This window comes from Manis javanica, chromosome 4 (genome assembly GCF_040802235.1).
Source record: "Manis javanica isolate MJ-LG chromosome 4, MJ_LKY, whole genome shotgun sequence".
NCBI lineage: Eukaryota > Metazoa > Chordata > Mammalia > Pholidota > Manidae > Manis > Manis javanica.
The window spans coordinates 164,117,082-164,133,184 of record NC_133159.1 but is presented as its reverse complement, the minus strand read 5'-3'; the positions used below and the strand labels follow the sequence as shown (position 1 = coordinate 164,133,184).

The window sequence follows — 16,103 nt, the reverse complement described above, 5'->3', positions numbered from 1 at the left end:
ATGCTTGTGTTGTTCACCACTACTCCTTGACCTCAGAGGAGATCCTACTTTGGAGCAGAGCCTCAACAAGAATGTTTTAAATGAATAAATAAAAGGACTCAATTCATGTCTAGAGAAAAAGGACTCTGGGACTCACATTTTTAGTATACTGGTAAAATTTTTTTTTTTTTTTTTGGGGGCTCCAGGACCAACGATCACTTTTCAGTCTATAAAAATACTCAAATTATCTAACTTTCTGAAAGGATAAAATTCTTGGGCTGAATTAATGAAGTAATAACGAAGACCAACTCTCCCCTGGTGTCTGAGACTGTTTTCACTGCTCTCTGCTTACCTTTGGGAATGCAGCTCTGAGTTTAGTAACCATGGATGGGTTTACCCTTACACTCTCTTGCGTGATAGATGTGAAACTGTAAAGAGATAAATGGTAAGGAGATGCTCATCGTGGCCCTCATCAATGGCAAATGCTAGGCTGTCCACGTTACCTGTCAATTAATTGCCAAGCAAAAGAAAGGTCCCCAACAATCTGCATTGTGATGAGGACCTCCTCTTTAATGTTAATGGTTCAAATCATTTGGTGGGGAAACTTGCGAGGATCAGCAAGGAACTGACATACTTGCAGATTTGATTCCAACTGGTGAAATTCTTGAACCTGTGTTACATAAATACATTTAATTAAAACTTCTGAGTGGCCTCTGTGGTGTTTATTTTTCCTTCAAAACACCTAAAATAAAGCACACTACTTACTAAGAATTTTTTGGCAAATTTTTAATTTCAAATTATAATTTCAGAACTGTATAAGCCAGGTCAGAAAAGGCGACACAAAGTTCTAGAATTAGGAAATGTCCCACTGCTTATTTTCCTGTACATATATGACATAATAAGTGACTATTTCCACTTTCCAGTTTAGTATCAATAAAAGTATACTGGAGAAGCCTCTTCATTCTGAAGATTTGCAGGACTGCTAAAAAACGAAGTCAACTCACAAGTGGGGTGTTGGCACTTGCACATTTTTAAGTTTTTGATGTATTTAAATCAAAACATTCCACTGAAATTTTAATGTATATAATGCTATATATATTTTATTCATATATAAATTTTAATATATATGATTCAAAGGGTCTGGGCTATTACCAAAATAAATAATGGAAAAGATAAAAGCATCTGAGATTTACAAAGTTATTTGTAGTTGTACTATAGACTAGAATGTCCAAAAAACAACCCAAATAGTACAAGTGGGGATTGTTTGGAATGGCTTGGGAAGCTGAAATGCTAACAACGGAGTACTATATTGTGCTGCCATTAACAAGTGATGATTGTAAAAACCTCATAAAAATAAGAAAACGTCTGCTAAGAAAGTCCATCAAATGAAAACAATATTTATTATATTTCTAAAAATATATGTACATCAACTGGACAGGGTTCCAGATAAGTATTGAATGATGTTTTAAATAACAGACCTCATGGTTATTGTTCTGATACTTTGGTTTATTTTCTATTTTAAATTTAGCTAAGCATACAATTAAAACTTTAGGAATATGATCATTATACAACTATCTTCACTCTTGTGGATTCCTTTACAGTTTTGCCCTGGGTCTACAGTCTTTACCAACCTAAAAATGAGACATGCAGTGCAATTTTATTTTTGCTTTTACTACTTTACCACAATTTCGCCAATGTTTCTATGTTGTTTTCATAATTAATTTTCCAAGATTACATGTTTCCACCAGTTGAAATGTAACTTTTCACTACCATTCTCTTCATGCTAGTCATTTAATTATTTCCCCAATTTTAGGACACTGTATATAGTAGCACAGTGGGCATATTTTGCTTTTTTTGTACTTTTCTGCTTCTGACGAAATAGTCCCTTAGATATATTTCCAGAAGCAGATTGCTGGGTTGGTCAGAAAGTATGATTTCTGATTCAAGAACTGTCATTTTAAAAGACTTTCCTTACCTCCTCCAAAGCTTCTATCAGTTGCACAGTTTTTCTGCCTGCAGCAGTAGAATCATCGTAATTTAAAGACAGTATTTGTTTTGAGATCTCTCTGAACCAAGCTTGAAGATTTTCTATTAATACAGAGACAAGGAAAGACTACTGAATCCCATAATTCCCATAGCTGTGGCTTTGAATTTAATTAATCCTTTACACACTTAGTTCTTACTGACATATGCAAGCAAGCTCATATTGATTATAAATAGTAATTTTCTAAAAATAAAAAGCTATATTATTAAGCAGTTTCACAGCATAATTAACTATTGGAAATGAATTTGACAGCTTTAACTATTATTAGAGCATTAAAAAAAATAGTTCGATTTATTATCTTAAAAATCAAAATGATCTTTCAGGGGCATTTTTGAAAGGTTTCTACCTATGTGAAAAATTTAAGTGATACAACAATTTTCATGTAGATAAAATTTCCTAAAAGCAGCAGGATTAAAATAAAAGTAAATGAGTTACGTTTAGTTTCAAATCCAGTCTGCATGTCCCCTCTTATGCCAGTAGATGGCAGGCACGTAGATGAAAAAGAACCTTTATCACCTAGCGATTATTGTTGGATGAAGTATATTCTTCTGAGATGGTGAGAGTTAAGAGGTTTTCCCCTTCCCTCAAGTGCACATGAGCTGACACATGAGTTTTGCATACTTTGGTAAGTGTGGGGGAGGGTGCATTATGACTCTATAAGGCATCTAAAAACCACAGAATTAGAAACCCTGATTTAGCCTAACATATATTGAGGACAAGAAAACTATAGAAAACTATAGGGGCGTGACACAGACCACTCAAAGGAGCACAAAGCTAGAGGCAGCCCAAACTAAACTTCCCACCTTCATTTGCAATGTTAAAATCAATACAAAGATGTTACCAACATAATGACTTTCTACTTTGCCAGTTTCCAACAGTCTGTGTATACATTCCGAACACAGATATGCCTCTTTAGCAATTACCATTTTTCTCCACCCTGGTTAGGGGTTTCACTCCTGAAAAGACATCAGCAAGCTCCATCATCCGCTCTGAGCCCTCCTTCTTGTAATGCTCCCATTTGGCTTGCTTTTCTGAGAGCATTTGCTTGAACATCTGTTGAAGAGACAGAAGAGATTTACTTAAGAAGAAATCCAGATTGGGCAGTTTCCTGAGAAAGCCTGTGTGAAACCCAACTTACAAAAATATATGCCTGAACATTACCCCGAGGCCATCTCTTAAGCCTTACTACTTCAAATGAACTGAGGGGCAAGGCTAGAGCATCTCTGAGAGCTTTAAGGCTGTCCATCACCTGGACAGCCTTAACATTTTCAGAATCCCATGCTCCACCCAGCAGGATTCTGGTTCAGGTCTTGTGTAGGCCCAGGAAGCAGCATTTCCAATGTGAAATTAAACTTGATGACCATTGCTCTAAGGTCTTTTCTAGGTAACAATTTCTATGATTCTAATTTAATTAGTCAGGGAAGACTTGAGTATTATCTTGTCTGACAACTGGAGAATGAATTAAGTCACCTAAAAAAATTCTTCCTTGCTTTGATTATCCAATAATTCTGATTATTAATTCACTCATTCATAAAATTTAAACTTACAGAGTCGAACAGAGGAGGAAATGGTATAACTCAGGGTTAGTTGGTTTTTGTTTTTCTGGAAACAAAATTTAAAAACATATCTAAGGTATGTACAAAGGTATGGAGGTTTATTTCACTGAGCTCCTAAGAGGTAAGTATACGTAAGTGCTCATTTTCCTCTTAAATCCTTTGCTCCTCAGCCTCACAATGAATATTGAAAAGATGAGCAACGGGGCAGCAGACTCCATCTGCCAATGAAAGGATCAGAATTGGGGGGATTCTGCAAGGCCAGTGAAGAGGAATTTAGTAACCAGGCAGGATGCTTAATCAATGAAATGATAAGTCATAAGATGGGAACAGTGAGCACTATTTATACAGTCTGCTCTATCTGAGTGCCTGGGATCAATCAATGCCATTGGACAAAGCAGCAAAAACTTCACCCCGAGATCTTCTTTATGGACCAAATGGCTTCAGCTCTTCAAATACTCCCTCAGAGTGAACTCAGATTTCTTATCTTGTAATATGGGATTTGGGATAGGGGATGGTCCTTAAATTAGGAGCTGCATCTTCATATAAAGATGAGAAAAAACATGGAACCAATTGGTGTGTTTATAGGAGAATCAGAAAGGGATTCTAGAAAAAGGGTTGGGGTCGGGGGGACAAATGAAAATACAAGTTAAAGGACCAAGCTGTAATGTCAGAAATTCAAATGTATCCTCGTTTTGATCGATTTGTATTGCGTAGTTGGTTTTCTTTTCTTTCGACTAGATCTTTCTCTCCTCAAAGATCTCTGACAACAACTTGGATTGATCTGTAGGCTTTTATTTTTCTGCTACCTGAAAAGACAGAAGGGAGCTGCCCATTCTATTCCAATAGATTCCAGGTAAAGATTTATGATTGGAAAGCAGGCTTGTTCAGGCAGATGACCCAGATCTGTCCTGATCTCAACAACTCTTGGGTCACTAGCATTAACTTAGGTCAGGACGCTAACTGGAGCACATTTCTTCCTTGGGGGCAATTCACCTGCCTCTGAAAGGCCAGTTTTACTTTGACCAGCTAATAAGATGCCTGGTTCCAGCTCTTGGATCTTTACTGGTTTTTTATCTTGGCTTAATCTGTCACTCTTCCTGACTATACTGAGAGCTCCTTGGGGGTACGGATATACCTTGTTCACTTTTAGATTCCTAGCACCTAGTTGGGAACAGAGTAGGTATTCAATAATACTTTGCTATTCACAGGGGAAACATTAACATTATTAAAAAGATAAAAAGGGATAGCACTTCTCACATAGTGAATCTGTGGCATCTTGTTGCACTGATGGACAGTGACTGCATTGGGGTATGGGTGGGGACTTGATAATATGGGTAAATGCAGTAACCACATTGTTTTTCTATGTGAAACCTTCAAAAGAGTGTATATCAATCATACCTTAATAAAAAAATAAATAAAAATTTTAAAAAAGGGATAGCACTTCTCTGATCTTATAAAATTACACTTAAACAAGTCACTGAAAACACTCAGCACATCCATTAACATTATGTTAAGAATCAGTATCTACTTTTCCTGGGCTACTAAATAGGGAAAACAGTGTCCTCACATACTTAGAAGATAAAGAAACATGTTGTATACCACTAACCAGGCTGAGTCAAGGTGAGTATTGGTCCTAAATGGGCATTAATATTTGGGGCTAGTTCCTGGGCCCACCTGACCCAAACCCCCAAGGTTGCTGGTGCTGGCATTCCTGGGTATTTACCAGTCTTATATCCAAAGAGGCTTCTTGCGGGATAAGAATAACCTCAGAACTTCCTCCAGTGAATTCAAAATCTTTAAAGTCCTTAAGTTGACCTTGTTTAAATGCAAACTACCCATCCTACTTACAACCTTTCTAATAGGTTCTCTTGGCCTTTCAGGTGAAGACTGGAATCCTGCAAGGGCAGGCAGGGGGCTCACTCTTCCCCAACTCTCATTTCATACCTTTATTTCTTATTCTCTTCCCTCCAGCCAGCTGGTCTTTTAGGTCCTTGAACTGGTCATGCTGCTTCCCACCCAGGACTTGGACATGTTCGTCCTCTCTCCAGAATGTTCATCATGCTCCCAGCCTTTCTCTTTGCTAACCCTCGCAGGCTGCTTCTCCAGGTCCCTTCGGAAGCTCTCGCTTCTCCTAGGGAAGTCGTCAAGGCTAGTACAACACCCCTTATTTCTGGTACTCGCAGAATGAGGTTCCTTTCCTTGAGCGTGTGTATCTCAGTTTATATTTATTTTTCATCAGCGTGATTCTCTGATTAATGCCCATATTCCTCACTAGCCTGTACTCCACAATCTTGTGCACTTTTCCATCACTGTATCCCCAAGGACAGTAGGTATGAAATGCTCATTAAATGTGTAACCTGTCCTTTTTCTGTAAGAACTATCTTAGACAGCTGGAATCTGTGGCATGAATCAGAGACGAAGCTACCGAATCCTTATCTTCTTAAGCATTGAACAAACCTAAGAATTGATTATTCATTCAATATTTTTACCTCCTTAAGTATAAACTCAAATTGTGCAGTATCCAACAGCAACTAAAAGAGGATCTTGGGATTGTACCTAGAGTCTGAGAATCTGGTCCTTGATTTGACGAAGATGTTTATTGTTTGGGTTACAGGCTAGACATAGGAAGAGAAGAGTTTCCAATTTATTAAATGTGTAGAAAATATTGATGAAGTGTGAGTTCTTAAATACTTTCCTTCATTTTCATTTATTTTAAGCATTTATGAAGTAATAAGCAGAATGTGTATTGGTAACGGCACGATAAATTATAGGACATGTATGCTACAGAGTTAAGTACAACTAAACTACTAAATATGACAACTGGATCTGACATGAAATGTCGCCTGTGATATACAGTTGAAAAAAGAGCAGCCCTTGGCTGACATGTGGGAACTTGGATTTTTTGAAGTTCTGCCATTTCGAGAGCCGATAAAAATGGTCTGATAATGGCTTTTCTGTTTGTACAATGTGGCTTATGATCAACCATTGCTTTCCTTTTGGGGAGACTGAAATTTGGGTAGGTTCCAGGCTTACACACCAGCTCCCAATAATTGCCCTGGGTACTGAGCTGCTAACAAGCTTCCCTGGTTGGCAACATCTCACTCATGCTGTCACAACCCACTGCTGGGGTAAGTAAACGTGTCCCATGTGCGGCCTCTTGGAAGGTTCTGCCTGGTTTCCTCCAGACTTTGCACCTCTCCCCTTGGCTGGTTTTGCTTTCTATCCTTTTGCTGTAATAAATTATAGCCATGAGTACTAGTATATGCTGAGTCCTCCTAGCAAATTACTGAAGCTGGAGTGGTCTTGGGGTGCCCAGACACAGCAGAAGAAAGGGATACCCACACGAACATGTGGCACTGCCAACCAGACCTGGGACTCTTCTGTTCCTTGTAAAGGCCAGAGGGTATGGCCGGCACTCAGTTTTCTGGACTGTCCACTACCGAGGCCCAGGGAGACTAGACCAAGCTTCCAAAACAGCAGTGAGTGACCGTATCACTGATGTCCTGATTCCCTGTTCAGCCTGCCAGCTGCCGCCAAGCTAAACTATTTCAAACAAAATAAACAACATGTTAAAAAAGAAAAAGTAGAGAGAATAAAAAACTGCCATTATTTGCTGCAATTGGCTTATGGGCACAATTACTTCTCTAAGAAAGAGTGAGAAAATAGGATAAGGCAAAAATATTTAGAAGTCAAAGTACAAATAGTCAAAATCAAAAATTTAAGACCATAAATACTGTCAAAAAGGTCACAGCTGATAAGGTCCAAGGTCCCTGGCAGCTGTTCTAGTACCACACATGCACGTCCTTGCTTTCCCGGCCCTCCGTCTGGTACCTCAGGGTGTCGGGCATGTCCAGAATGACGATGCTGTATGAGTGTATGTCAGGGGCGTTTCTGGTGCTTCAGTTACGGGGAAGCCTGCAGAAGGCCATTTAATATATTGATTTCTAAGTTTCTCCATCAGAAGGAGACCATGACAACCTGGAGAGGGGCTCAGTTTTCAAGGGAAACTGCAGTGGCGACTTACCATGTGTTTTCCAGGACTTATCAGGGAAGGTATTTATTTACATAGACAATTTTTTTCAGCTTCACATTTGCCTAACTAAAAAGCAAAAGGCAACCTTGTAAGGACTTCCACCTGTCTATATACTACTTGTAATTCAAGAAACATTCTGGTATTAATTGGCTTTCATTTTTGGACAGGGGACAGCTCTACACATTGACAATTAATTCCGTGGTAGAAGCCAGGCTTGGTTCCAATTGTCACGCCTGATCTCCCCTAGAAGATCTGACCCTCTAGAATTCACACCCAGAGAACGGCGGGAATCCTGGCGACCTTGGGGTCAGACTGCAGCAGGCCGGCCTTGCCTAGATGATGTTGACTCCGAGTGTGCTTCCTCAGCAGCTACAAGGCACTGCGGAAGCATCCAGAGCCTGTGTGAAATGCCTGTAGCAGGTCAACCAGAGGGAGTATGAGAAATATGCCTTTCTTCCTGCACACCATGATCACAACACCAGAAAAGCTAAATAAGCAGTTACTTTTCCCACATATGACTCACAACCAGATAGGTAAACCGTTTGTTTCTGGTAAGTTATGACCTTGCGCAGTCAGGTCAGACAGTGGTCAGGGACAAACACGGAAAACAGATGTGGCTGAAGATAAAAGCAGAGAACTCTGGCAGACTGAGGTTGCCCCTGGAGGGGTGCAATCCAGGAGAACACTGGCTCCCCGAATGCAGGCTCGACTGTCAGGCACAGACATAGGAAGATGAAGATGAGGCTGACTCACTGTAAAACAGCAGTTAGTTTTATGATAGGATAAATCAAGGGCTTGAGTTGTTTATATGCCTGAGAAAGTAAGACTCTTGGTAAAGAAGATTACAAACTGAGTCAACGTAGTAAAATCCTCAAATTAGAACTGGAGTTTATGTAAAAAATAAACTCAACTAAAAACAGGTCCATTAGATGATTAGAACTTTAGCCATGGTATTCATGCTCTGAGTAAACTAATTTGGAGCAAGCTCTAGGCCAACATGCAAAAGGCAGAAAAACAAAACAAAACTTGAAGCATCGCTTATGAGGAAGAGTTTAGAAGACGGAGATTTCTAGCATGAAGAGAGAAGGCTGAGGAGAAATTTCATTTTCAGCTGTGAGGGATGAAGAAATCCAACCCCTGTCCTCCCTGCCCCACCCCCATGAAGCGGACACGTGGCAGCGAGGGGGACTGAAGAACACCTTGCCTGAGAGTCTTGAGATGGGGCTACTGTGTTACAGGGCAGGCTGCAGAATAGTCTGGTGTGAACAGTTTTTTAGAGACACAGCTTTACCTGAGAGAACAAGGAAGTGTTGAAAGCAGTACCCTTCTCAGGGTAGGTTCTCAAGAAAACCGTTGATGAAAAAAGTAAAGCAGAGGCTCTCCAGGGATGCTGAACAACACGATTCTTAGGGGTCTTAGGGGAAGGGGCACACAGCTCTGGATGAACGAATCCCTGAGTTATGTTGATCAAGCACTTACTACATATAAGGAACTGCATCAGCTCTGAACAAACTCCGGTTAGCTTAACCCACTTATTTTTCTATTAAACCAGGGGCTTTAAAGTCATGGTCTCTCAGACCCTGTGGAGGCATCTCATGTAATCTGTGAAACAACTAGACTTGATGGCCCATGGGGCCTCAAAGAGGACCATGACCCAGAAAACACTAAGATCCAACTTTCTGTAATTAAGCACTCTTGTCTAGCTCAATGGGCCCATGTTTTTTGTACTTCCAAAATCACACCTTTTTTCTATTGTTTCTCCAGTCTAGAATTCTTTTTACTTCAAAGTCCTAGCAAGGGGCGGTCAGCTCCTGCCTCCTGCGTGGAGCCTGCCCCAGTCACCTCCGCCCCTCCACTGTCTCTCCTGCTCTGGACTCAGATCCCATCAACCGTCTGTTTCACACATCTGGCTTTTGTTTCCTGGCTTGGCCCTTTGACTAGTTTTCCATGGTGGCTGCAACAAATTACCACAAACTCAGTGGCTTAAAATGACACAAATTTATTCTCTTGCAGTTCCAGAGATGAGAAGTCTGCCACTGGTCTCACTGGGCTAAAGAAAATCAGGGAGTCAGCAGGGCTGGGTTCCTTTGGGGGCATCTAGGGGAAAATCTGTTCTCTTGTCTTCTTCAGCATCTAGAGGTTGCCCGTGCTCCTTGGCTCGTGGACTGTCCCATCTTTACAGCCAGCAGTGGCCTGCTGAGTCTCTTCCATGATGGGTTTCTCTAGTTTTGACTCTTCTGCTTCCTTCTCAGTTTAAGGATTCTTATATGAATATACTAGACCCACTAAGAAAATCCAGGATAATCTCCTTACTTCAAAGTCAGCTGACCAGCAACATTAGTTGCACCTGCAACCTTACTCCCCCTTTGCTACCATGCCCCATGTTGAAGAGATTAGGCCATGGGCATGCTTGAGAGAGGGGGTGGGAATGCATTATTCTGCCTTTTGCAGATCTGCAGCTATACTTTTTCATACATATACGTCCAATCTCCCCAATGTGACCAGTGACAAGTTCCTTGAATGTGGAGGTAAATTTCTTCATGTTCCCTAGCACCTAACAGTATGTGATAGGGGGCTGTTCAGGTGGGCTGTTGACTTTTCCAAGTAGACACACAAACAACTTAGAAAAGCAACTTGATTCTCAACCAAGGGCTAACCAGCTTTGCATCATGCAGGAGATCTTAATTCTGAAGGCCTTTCTATAGGGTGCTATAAGTGGCCACCCCTTTCTTCCATTACCTGAGTCAGCTGTATGCAGCATTAGCCACTGGATGGCAACATTTCAGTCTCTCAGGCAGTTCAGAAGCCTTGGGATATTGTCCAGAACCATCTCCTCCCTCAAATAACCTTTCAGAAATTGTTGCACTTGAGCATGTACTCTTTCACTGATAGTTGCATATCTGCTTGCCTTTGAAAATTAAAAAAAAACTTGAATTACATGAAAAAAGAAAATTATTTATCTTGAAAGTGAATCACATTCAAATTGATCCCTTGACAGATAACATTTCTACATGAGATGAGTAACATACAGGCTACAGTGGATAAGGCTCAAAGGCGAGTGGTTTATTGGACACTTTTGAAAGAGCACTGGACTTAGAATTAAGAGAACTCTAAATCCGAATTCTGGCTGTGCTTACATTAACTATTGGTGTGAATTCAGATTTAACCTTTGCATGTTGGTTTCTTCAAATGTAAACTGGAGAAGAGAATCAAGCGGTTCCTAGGACCCTTTCTATTCTTAACTTGGACAGAAAAGAGACATAAAGGGAGCAGCTCGATTGCCTTTCTCCCTGTTATTGCCGATGAGAGAGCAGAGCAGAGCAGAAACCTCAGGAGATGAGACTTCTGCAGGCATAGGAAAGCTTGACAAAGTACACTGCGGGAGGGCAAAACTGAATTTTCAAACCAGCCTTTTAAAAATTTGGTTGTCTGCTTTACCTGAAGCAAGAGTTAAATGTTAAAACAGCCTTAACCTAGTCAGTTTAGTTTAAAACTATTATAAGGTGTTTCATCAGAAGACTTTGAGAACCTCTTAAAATGTTGCCAATAAGCAATTGCAGTTTTAGAAAGTAATTTAAGTAATGAAAAATTAATGCTATGATGCCAGTAAGCATAGGAAGTGACACTTTCTCTAATATATTTCTAGGAGATATGCCAACGGTGATACTGTCTTTTGTGAATTATTTATGGAATTCAAGTTATTTGAATAAAACATGCTGAAGTTGAGTCAATATTGCTCCATCCCCACTAGAAACTGAAAAACTCAGGCAGCCAGGCTGAGGAAGGCAACTGTTTAGAAATGTCAAGGGTATTTCCCTATTAAAAGGCTTTATTTTTTATTCCTCTGTTTACTCAGGTATTTTCTTCTGCCTTGTGCGCTAATCAAAGGGACAGAATGCAGCCATTTAGAGATCAATGTCTTGAGTCTTGCTGCTTATTTTGCACATCAGAAATGAACTGAAATTACAATGACAGGGCATGGTAGGGCATGTTGTACACCTTCGGTTACCATCCTCAACATTTGTCCTACTAATGAAAAGACTAAAATTCCAGCTCATTGTGAAAGCACTTCTATCCATAGGAGAAGGTGTTTAACAAGAATAAGTGAAGCCAACTGGAGCCATATGACCTACTGATTCATCTTAGGATGCTGACTCCTCCTTAGAACCCAAGTCTCTCATTTACAAATACTCACGTAAGTTAAAAACCTGTAATCACCTATCTTATTTGGATGTGAAAAATTCACCTTTCATTAATCATTGCACTGAAATGTCTATGTGGACATCACCCAAATTCCTTGGGAAATGTACTTAACTCATTTCCTACCCCAGAAAGCAGGCTTACAGTTTTTACAGAATCCTTCTCGATTAGCCAGACCTACCTGTTCTCTGACATTTGAAAGGTCTAGAGTATTGTTTAAAGCAGTTTTTGCAGCTTTGTAAGGTTCCCAAGCATCTGCTAGATTCACTGTGATCCCCATGTAAATACTAATTACCTGAAAGAGGAGACACTCATTCAGTATTTGTTAAATACCTACTCACTTCAAGGCAAAATTAGAGAAGACATTGCCCCCTCCTTCCAGTTTAAACTCCATCCCTGAAGAACTAAGGGTTTCAAAATACATAATAGGTGAGAGTTCTTCCTTAGGAACACTTTGGAGCAAGAATGAATTGTTGCTACTAATTCATGGAAAAATGCTAAATCAAGGTTGGAAAAAAAGCAGAGACGTTGACTAGAGCTCAAATATTTTAATCTCAGCCCTTAAAAAGTTACTGAGGACCCCAAAGAATTTTTCTTTAAATGGGGGTTATAGTGAATAATATTTATCATATTACACATTAAAACTGAGAAATTAAGAAAAAATTATTAATTTAAAATAACACTAAACATGGACCTCTTCTCTCTCCTCATCAAACATCTCTGGGCCTCTGCTGGCCCCTGGCAGGCTGGGAGGCATGGGGCGCAGGACTCAGCCCCCACACCCTGCCGCTCCCCTACCGGCCTCCTGGGGCCTCCCTGCCTCAGGGTCCTCCGGGGAGCCTTCCTTGGCTGCCGCCCCAGGTCAGCCCTAGAGGGATGCTCTGAGCTGTGCACGTGCTGAGAACCATGAGACTCCAGAAAGGGGCGACAGGGTAGAGGCCGGGGGTGCCTCCCTCCAATGGCCGAGTGGACCCCGAGCTGGCTCTGCAGCTGATGCCTGCGCTGGGCTCCGGATGCAGCCCCTCCTGGTTCATTTCCAGCCAGAGCTGTAGTGACAGGCTGCCAGGTGCCGCCCGGCCCTAGGCCAGACGGGCCTCCACAGGCAGGGGCCCCACGTGTCCAGCCAGCCCAGCTTGTGGCCCGTCACACCATGGCCTCTTGGTGAGCCGTCCACCTGCAGCCCCTGCAGCATATCTGCCTCATGTGGCAAAGAGGACAGGAGAAATAACAGTCTGAAGACAAGGGACTGACCAACTCCTGGCGGAGGTCAGGACTGACTTGGCAGGACGGCTGGGTGGGGATGAAGCGAGGGCCAGAAAACAGGCCGATCAGGGATGGCCTGGCATGGCCGCCCCGATCCAGCATCACAGAGAGGGGGGCACAAGGGCAGGACGGCAGGTGACACGGGGGCTCCCCCAGCTGTCCCTCCAGATGGCAGAGCGACAGCAGGACCGGTCTGCTCAGAGGCAAGAGGACTTCCTTGCAGGGGCCTGAGGTTCGGATGTTCGGACAGCTCTGGAAGTTAACGGGGACAGAGCGTGTTGGGGGTTCCTCCTGACCTCCGACCTCCCTCGCATACAGGAGCGGAAAGGAGAGCAGACCAGACCCCGAAGACAGTGCCTGCTAGGAGGTCCCACGACTGAAAAGAAAAAAAAACCCACAAAGAAAAAAGAGAAAATGCAGGACCCCAAAGCCCCCTCCCTGCAAAGCCACTTTGCCCCTAAAACAGAACTGCGTGCTCTGAAAAAAGAACCGGGGGCTCCCGAACGAGCAATACCTCAGAAATGTAAAACACGCGTGCCGACATTAACAAGACCAGCCGTGGCTCGTGGCCTGCTCAGGGCAGCTGCGGACCGCACGGCCCCCAGCGGACTCCCAAGGGGGAAACGCCCGCCGAGCACCCCCCAGCCTGCCATCCAGCAAGCGTAAGAAGGTTCCGGGCCTGTGAGCTGTCTCCCTGCCTACTCCCACCTGACAACCACCCCAAAACGTAGTGACCGAGACACCCTTGACCTGGCCTGAGGCTTTGTGCCTTGGCTGGCCCCGGGGGCTGTTTACCGCAGGTCTTGTTGGGCTTTTCACCCCACCTCCAGGCTGCTGGTGGCCAGCCAGGATGACGCGGGCCTCCCTAGAGCAAGTCCGCACCTCCCGGCACAGAAGCGGTTCTCAGAGCAGAAACAGAGGTCAAGGCCGCACACCAGCATTGTTCAGTCCGCTGTTCACGACGTGTCATTAAGAGCCCTCCGACCCGAGTGAATCCCGACGCTACCACAGCGTCCGGGGGAAGAAAGGGACCCTGTCTCTTGATGTGAATAAGGGGAAGTCCTGTTGCCGAGGGCCAGCCAGGGTGCTGGGACAGGGGATGCTGTGGCTGCTTCTGCCACACAAGGACTCGCATTTCCTCTGATCTACCTTCCTGAGAATGTTATTTGAGGATATGCTTCCACAGAAGGAGAGAGGGGACTGAGAAAGGGGAGGATATGGGGCAGAGACTCCAGGAGCAGGGGGTGGGGTGGGGGTGGTGCTCTCAGGACAGCCCGCGCGAGGGACCGCTGGAAAGAAGGGAGGAGAAACGAATCAGGGACTTCAGTCTGGCTCCACCATTGGATGTAGGCTCTGCGGGTCGTTAGAAATCCCCTGGCGGGTAAAGAGCCTGCTGGGGTCCAGCCCAGCACTGCCTGTGGTGTAGCCCTGGGCAAGTAACTAAATGTCTTCACACCTCAGTTTCCCCACCTATAAAAGGATAATAATTGGCCCTACAGCACCATTAAATGTTCAATTAATAACTTAAAAAAAGCCCTCAGGAAAAAAAAAACAACATAAATTTTTGTTTTACATGCTAACATACATATTTTTTTAACAACAAAGGAAAAAAACCTCAAGTTTTCCCAAAAATATTTGTGAAAAGACTGGCATTGTTCTGATATTTTTTCAAGTCTCTGTAATGTCTGGCTTAACTGAAGACAGCTGGATTTACATTCTGTTTCTACTGCAGGTTCACTTGTCACGTGGCCTCTGGAATTGCCCTGTATGCTGGGGAAGAAATGAGAGCAAAATGGCAAAGAATGTCTTAATTTATTATGAAGACAGTTTTGACCTCACTGACCCCTTGAAGGTAGAGATTTCAAGGGGTCCCGAGTTCAAGTTGTAAAAATCCCTTGACTGGAGGAAACAGCATTATTTTTGCAGTTCTGTACCTACCCACTTCAGTGTGTCTAAAGCTGGGGAGCCAGTGAAGCTCTGCCAAGACTTACCTGTGAATTCCTGTGGCCTGGTGATTCTTTCTTTTTGGTGGGAGTGGATTAGGCACTGAGATTTGATCACCAAGTCCATTTCTTTCATAGTTACTGGACTAGTCATGTTTTGTTTTTCTTCCTGACTCATATTTGGTAGTTATAATTTTAAAAAGCTTGTCCATTTCGCAGAGTTTTCAAATGTACTGGCATAAAGTTGTTCATAGGTTTTCTTATACTTTTAAAAATTCTTTGTCCTAGGTCTTCTTTTTCCAACTTAATATATTGAAATTTCTCTCTTGCTCTCTCTCTGTAGTCAGTTTTACCAAATAAATATCTATTTTATTACATTTTTCAAAATAGCTTTTGCTGTATTGATCTCATTTCCTTTTTGTCTAGTTCAATAAATTTTCTGCTCGTATATTATCAACTTCCTTTTACTCTGCCTTTTCTAACTTCTTAAGCTTAATATCTAACCCATTTAATTTTAATTTTTTTCAAGTAAGTGAATTTAAGTTTCTGTATTCACCTTCAAGTTATAGTCATTTCCTATAAGCTTCACTGTGTAGCATTCTGATACGGTGCAAGTCTTAGTATTTTTTCATTTACATTGTGATTTCCTCTTTAATGTAAGTTATTTGGGAGTATATGTATTTCCAAACATTAAAAATATCTTTTTAATTTTGGTTTCTAATTCAAATGCACTATGGCAGGAGAATATAGTCCCTAGTCTAACACTGGTTTTTTTAACTTTGTTGAATTTTTGACTTCCTTCGTGATCCAATGCATATTCAACTTTTCAAATACACATGGAACATCCATTATGTATTTTGGGGGGAGCAGGATTATATATAGAAAAGAAGTACATTAAAATTTCCTATCATTAAGGAAAAAAATCAAATTTTCCACATTATTCTGAGTTTTCACACTTTATATATTTTGAGTATGTTACTGAGTGTGGATTATTCTTTTTAATATGACACACACATATGATCCTTCTTTGTCCCTATTAATGTGTTTTCTTTAAAATTCTCTGTGGTGTGATATTATTATTTCTC

At 41.9% G+C, this 16,103-nt stretch overlaps 1 long non-coding RNA gene across 1 annotated transcript; it reads left to right on the top strand.

Annotated features, from left to right (window-relative positions):
* The first annotated feature begins 197 nt into the window (after positions 1-197).
* LOC140849298 (uncharacterized) lies at positions 198-15,726 on the top strand. The gene is made up of 2 exons (XR_012131041.1): positions 198-8,046; positions 11,694-15,726. It is a non-coding gene; the product is annotated as an uncharacterized lncRNA (long non-coding RNA).
* The last annotated feature ends 377 nt before the right edge of the window (positions 15,727-16,103 follow it).